This window comes from Vombatus ursinus, unplaced genomic scaffold, assembly GCF_900497805.2.
Source record: "Vombatus ursinus unplaced genomic scaffold, bare-nosed wombat genome assembly UNPS02014773.1, whole genome shotgun sequence".
Taxonomy (NCBI): Eukaryota; Metazoa; Chordata; class Mammalia; order Diprotodontia; family Vombatidae; genus Vombatus; species Vombatus ursinus.
The window spans coordinates 1,004,029-1,010,028 of record NW_020954551.1 but is presented as its reverse complement, the minus strand read 5'-3'; the positions used below and the strand labels follow the sequence as shown (position 1 = coordinate 1,010,028).

At 41.7% G+C, this 6,000-nt stretch overlaps 1 protein-coding gene across 2 annotated transcripts in view; it reads right to left on the bottom strand.

Moving 5' to 3' along the window:
- Window positions 1-6,000, bottom strand: part of BMPER (BMP binding endothelial regulator) — a 289,084-nt gene that overhangs the window by 144,980 nt on the left and 138,104 nt on the right. The window lies entirely within an intron of this gene.

Below are 6,000 nucleotides of genomic sequence, written 5' to 3'. Positions count from 1 at the left end.
AGAGAGAGAGAGAGAGAGAGAGAGAGAGAGAGAGAGAGAGAGAGAGAAAGAGAGGGAGAGAGAGAGAGCCCTCAGGAGCTGAGCTCTTCCTGCATAATTGGTTCTCTTCTAGACTGCCAAAACTCACTCTCCTTCAAGTAGGCAGGCTTGATTTTTTTTAAGAAAGGTTTAAGAGGCATGGTTAAACCTGTCAGCCCATAACTGGAAGTTTCTGGTTTGGTATCAGTTACTTTCATTCAATGGCAAAGGCCCTATAATCCTCTCAAAATGATTAAAGAAATTCTTCATACCCTATAAAAGACACTACCATTCTCATGGCCAATCAAGCAAATAGTGTCACTTCAAAGTCTGAAGGGGGGGGGGGGAACCTTATAACTTATTGTCCTGTAATTTTCTCAGGTTGACACAGGATCAGCAAACCAAGTTCCTGGTTGAACCCCTTCCCTAATCCCTGTTCCACATATTTGCATCTCCTGGGATTAGCACAGTATCTGGCACATAGTAGGTACTTTGAGCTTTGCTGATTGCACAGTCTCTTCATTTGTAAAATGGGGGAAATGAATGAATGAATGAACGAAAAAGCATTGTGTCAGCCTGGTTTCAAATCCTAGATAACGTTTCAGCATCTACCTCCCTTCCTCTTTCATTTTGTAAAGCACAAACATGAGTTCTTTTTAGTTAAGCATCTGGATGATCAGGATCATATTTTTCTGGTGCCTAGCAGAGTGTCTTATAGCTATTAAATTAAACTGAAGCAGGCAGATTTTAGCTGCATTGTTTTTCAACTATAAACTAGCATCACACTCAGAGGCTCACTGATTTAGAGTTAGAAGTTTGAGAGGTCATCTAATCCAACTCCCTCATTTTATGGGTGAGGAAACTCAGACCAGGGCAGTGGATAGAGTGCCCTGCCTGGAGTCAGGAAGACTCATCTTCCTGAGTTCAAATCAGGCATCAGATACTTCCTGGCTGTGTGACCCTGGACAAATCACTTAGCCTCAGTTTCCTCATATATAAAATGAGCTGAAGAAGGAAATAGCAAAGCACTCCAGTATCTTTACCAAGAAAACCCCAAGAGGAGTCACGAAGAGTTGGTCACAACAGATACAGCTCAACAGCAACATGCTGGTTCCATTTACTTGTGAGTCACGAATTCTCCTCTTACCTTCCAAAAGCTTTTTTCCATAAAGAGGACTTCAGATTCCCAGCACCAGATACGATGGTCATCATTTAACTTAAAAATCATGATTTGTGTATATAGTTCCCCAGATCACCTTGCCAGCTATTTTTTTTTAAAAGGTACCTTCCATCCAATTCACCACAAACCTCCCATTTGTAAATTATTCCTTTGGTTTTAAGAACATTTGGCTGATGTCCTAAGAAATCCATCTAAAGTATCAATGTGACCCCTTTTCCCATTTCTAAAACCTGGTTACCATACAGAATTTGGAATTATTGAAATCTTTCTAATTAGCATAATCTGATACCTCTACCCCACAGAGAATTGAAGAATTTCACTCGCTACCAATTCCCCAGGCAGAATAGGTGGGATAGATATGTGGTTGCTGTTACCTTAATAGGCTATCTGTAGGGTATTTAAGAAAGTTTGGGTGGTTTTCCCCACTTCTAAGCCATGTTTTTCTGTTCTGTTTTTTTTTTTCTCCTGGCATCACCCTGCATCTCTGCCTCTAGGTCTCAGTGGAAAGGTTACAAGTTATGAACAAGACCTTCTCTCACAAGATTCCTGGTCGGGGGGTGTTGATAGGAACAAAGACCCAAAGAACTGCTTGTTTATACCCATGGAGCCTGCCTTCAGTGAGATGGAACAAGGCTGACACAGAAGGGGCTAAGCTCAGGGCCAGGCGGGAGAGCTGGAGTAAGGCTGGGCTGGGGCCAAAGAGAGAAAATGCTACACAGTTATAGCACCTGTGGCCAAGGAAGAATGTGACAATTAGGGAACTGATTAATCAATCAGCAGGAATTTATTGAGTACCTACAAAGCACCAAGCATTATTCCAGGCACTGGACAAGAATGAAATAGTTCTTGCCCTTAAGAAGCTTACAGTCTATAGGGACAAGATTATACCCATACATACAAATATGGAGAAAATATATTCAAAATAAATACAAGGCAACTTGGGGGTGGAGAATCAGGAAAGACCTCATGGTGGAAGTGGCATTTGAGCCAAATTCTGAAAAAGGTGAGGAGGTAGTATATGCTAGGCATGGGGGAGAGCCTGAACAAAGGCACAGAGGTGGTATATGAAGCACAATATGTGAAGAACAGAAAGTAGGCTAATACTGCTAGAACATGGAGTCCATGGAGAGTAGAAATGTGGTAGAAGACTGGAAAGATACCCAGGGCTCAGGTTGTGAAACATCTATCAGAGCTGATTAAATTGAACCAAGAAATAATAAGACACTGGAGTTTACTAGAAAGGAGGATTAGACTTGCACTTTAGCAAAATCGTTTTGGCAGCTGAGTGGAAGCTGGACTGGAATGGGGAGAGACTCAAAGCAAGAAGACCACTTTGACATAGTGTAATTGTCCTTCGGAGAGACAATGATCTTCTGAACTAGGGTGGCAGCTGTAGGAAGGGGAAGAAGGCAAGGTAGGGAGAGATGCTGGGAGAAAGAAAAGTTAAGGCGTGTCGAACTGACCAGATATGTGGGGACAGGGAGGGTGAGAAGGCAAGGATGGTGTACTTGACAGAAATGGGAAATCTGGGAAGCGGGCTGGGTGTAGAGGGAAAGATAGAGAGGAAAAGGCCGGACTGGGAGAGCAGCACTCCATTCTTAATCCCTTGCTGAAATAGTTTTTGTAAAATAAAGAGGTGGGGGGGGGAGGTGAAGGGAGTTGCAGTGACTGGGGAGGCAGCCAATTGAATAGTTCTTAATTAAATTACTGGATGAACACTAGCAAAACTAAAACATTAGGCTTCCTTCTCAAAGGACTTGGTTCAAGACTTCCAGTCATTAGTCACACGACTTAGTGCCCTGAATCCCCAGTGTGGGCATAAAAGCAGGAGAACAGCCTGCACTCTGGTCTAGCCAAAAAGATCATTTGAAAATGAACCATTGCTGTCTCCTTACAGCAAAGAGGAGCGGGACCCATAGGGCAGACCCATAGGTTCTGCCTCTCACCTGGTCATTGCTTCAGGTGCTTTGGCTTAACTGTTTTTCTCTGTTACAAGGGAGGTGTTCAGTGAGGGGGCAGGGGTGTGAGGGAGAATGAGCATTTTCAGAAATGAAAGGAATCTAAAAACAAAAGGCATCAATAAAACATTACAAAAAAAGACTATCGGAGACCCCTCCCAGTCTCATTTCCAACCTTCTTCGGAGTTTCAGGTTTATTCTCACCCCCAACCTCATGCCTGTCCCAAATCCAAACCCAAACTCTCCCTCCCTTTCTCAGCCGAGGCAATGGGGTTTTTCCCCCAGAAACAGTCTGTTTCCTCTGAGTGTCTCACAGAACCAGAAAGCCAAACCCACCCTCCCTCAGCTCCTTCTGTCTCACTCTTTTCTTTCTTTTCTTAGGATCATGAGATGCAAAGCAGGAAGGGACTTTCGATATATAGGCCAAATTCCTCATTCTATAGAGGAAGAAACTGAGGGATCACATCACTGGCAGAGCCAGGATTCAGGATATCCTCAAAACAAATCCCTCCAAATTCCTGCCCAAATAAACAAAAAAGAAAAAAAAATGTGTTTCCTAAGTCAGAGCTCAGATTTCTAATATTAAATATTACACTCTTCTAATGACCTTTACAATCATTATATCAATCCAAACAGCACTGTGGGAAAACAGGTGGTTATTTTTTTTCCTGTTTTGCAGGCAAGAAAATGTTCACATCATATTCAATTATTCACATAAATCATGACAAGCCCAAGGAAACTGGACATAATAATTAGTATTTAGGTAAGGTTTTGTATTTCGTTTGAGCTTTACAACCTCTATGAGGTGGGGCTAAGAAAAAGCAAAATGGCTCCTCATAGTCACAAAGAGAAGAAATACCAGGGATGGATTCAAACCCAAGCCTCGACTGACTGCAGAGATAATCTGGGCAGAGAAAGAGCAAGGGAGGCCATTAGAAGAACATGATATTCTGTAATAGAAATTTGAGCTCTGACTTCGGAAAAACAGATTTCTTTTTGCTTTCTTGTTTATTTATTTGGACAGGAATTTGGAGGGATTTACTCTGAGGGGACCTTCAAACCTGAAAAACTAACAGTTTTTTTTAGATTGGCCTCCCTTTGCAATTAGGGCAAAGCCTCCAATAAAACCCATAGATTCTCAGTCTATTCCCCCAGTAACTGAAGTTCAAAGAAGATAGGGTATAGTGATCAACTCTGGACTGAAAAAATCATTCAGAACTCTCAATTCCCTAATATGTGGACTGTAATGGAAAAGTAGAAGAGCACAGATGACCTTCATATTCAGCTGACATTTCTCAGTTAATTAAAGGACCATGATTGCTTTGAGTGGGTGATCCCTTCACTGATGCGGCCTGCAACCCCTCTTTCAACGTAGTTGATGATCCCTGAGAATTGCTAAGGCCCCAGACTTCATCTTCTTTTAGCCAACCTGGAGACAGGCCTCCTAGAAGGGAACAAGGCTGCTCCTTTGACCACAGACAGTCTGACACTAGGCGTGTGCCTGCAGCCTTTCCAAACTGATAGAACCAGGCCTACCTTGAGTTTCCTGGCACAGGCTTTGAGAATGCAGGGTCATCTCTGTGTCACAATAAGGCATCACAAGAGGATGCCAGTGGAGATTGGAATTTTTTGGCGCTGTTTGAGAGCCGCTCTTCACTTCTCAAAGACTAGCTTATAGACACTGTACCAAGACCACACATTTATGTTATAATAATGAAGCTTGAGCTCCCTGGGAAATAGTTTACATCATTATTCTTTGACCCCCATAACTATTGGCTCATGAAGCCAAAATAGATCTGGCATATGTGGTAAGGAAGGAATCCATATAGTCAGCTTTGTCAACCACATTTACCCAACATGTACAGAACCAGTTCTGTCCCAACAAAACTTTCATGTATCAATTCCAATAATTTATAGCATATTTAAGTTACTTTATCCAAAAAATATCCTTTTGCAGATGAAAAATGAAGGGTAAATCTCAAGGACTGGGTGGGAGGGGAAGGTGGGAAGTAGATGATGACATTTCAAGGGTTAATAGTTTGCCTTAAAAATACATCTGTCACTAGTCTCCACTTAGAAGAGTGGAAAGTATTTCTCTAAACAAACACAGCGGCCCAATCAAATCAAACAAAGGAAACTGCCTAATTTCCATCTCTCTGATGATGGCTGGGAGACAGGCTGGCATCAGTATCTCAACTATGGCCTTCCCATAAAGAGTTCTCCTCTTATGCAATTATAGAGGACCTCATCACTAAGATAAACCAAGAACCACAAGATTCTAATCCAGAAAAAGGAAGACATCAGCTTTATAAAGGTCAGATTTGTGCTAAATCTTGAAGGAAGCCAGGAGTTGGAGGTGAGGAGGGAGGGCATTCCAGGTATGTGGGACAGTCAGCAAAAAGGCACAAAGTCGGGAGACCAAGTGTCATATGTGATGAACAATAATGAATATTTAGGAAGAACGATATTTAGTAATATTTAGTAAAATCAAAGACTATTTGTTAATGAGTTTTTAATAATTGATTTATTTTTCGTTTTCAACATTAACTTCCATACACTTTTGAGTTTTAAATTTTCTCCTCCTCCCATTCCTCTCCCCACCCAAGATGGCGTGCAATGTGATATAGGCTCTACTTATACATTCATATTAAATATATTTTCCCATTAGTCACAATGTAAAGAACAATTAGAACTAATGGGGGAACCGTGAGAATGAAGCAATAAAACAAAACAACAAAAGACAAGGAGAGACTCCACAGTTCTTTCTCTGGATGCAGACAGCAATGTCTGTTGTGAGTTTTTTGGAGTCGTCTTAGATTCTTGCATTGCTATGAAAAGCCGAGT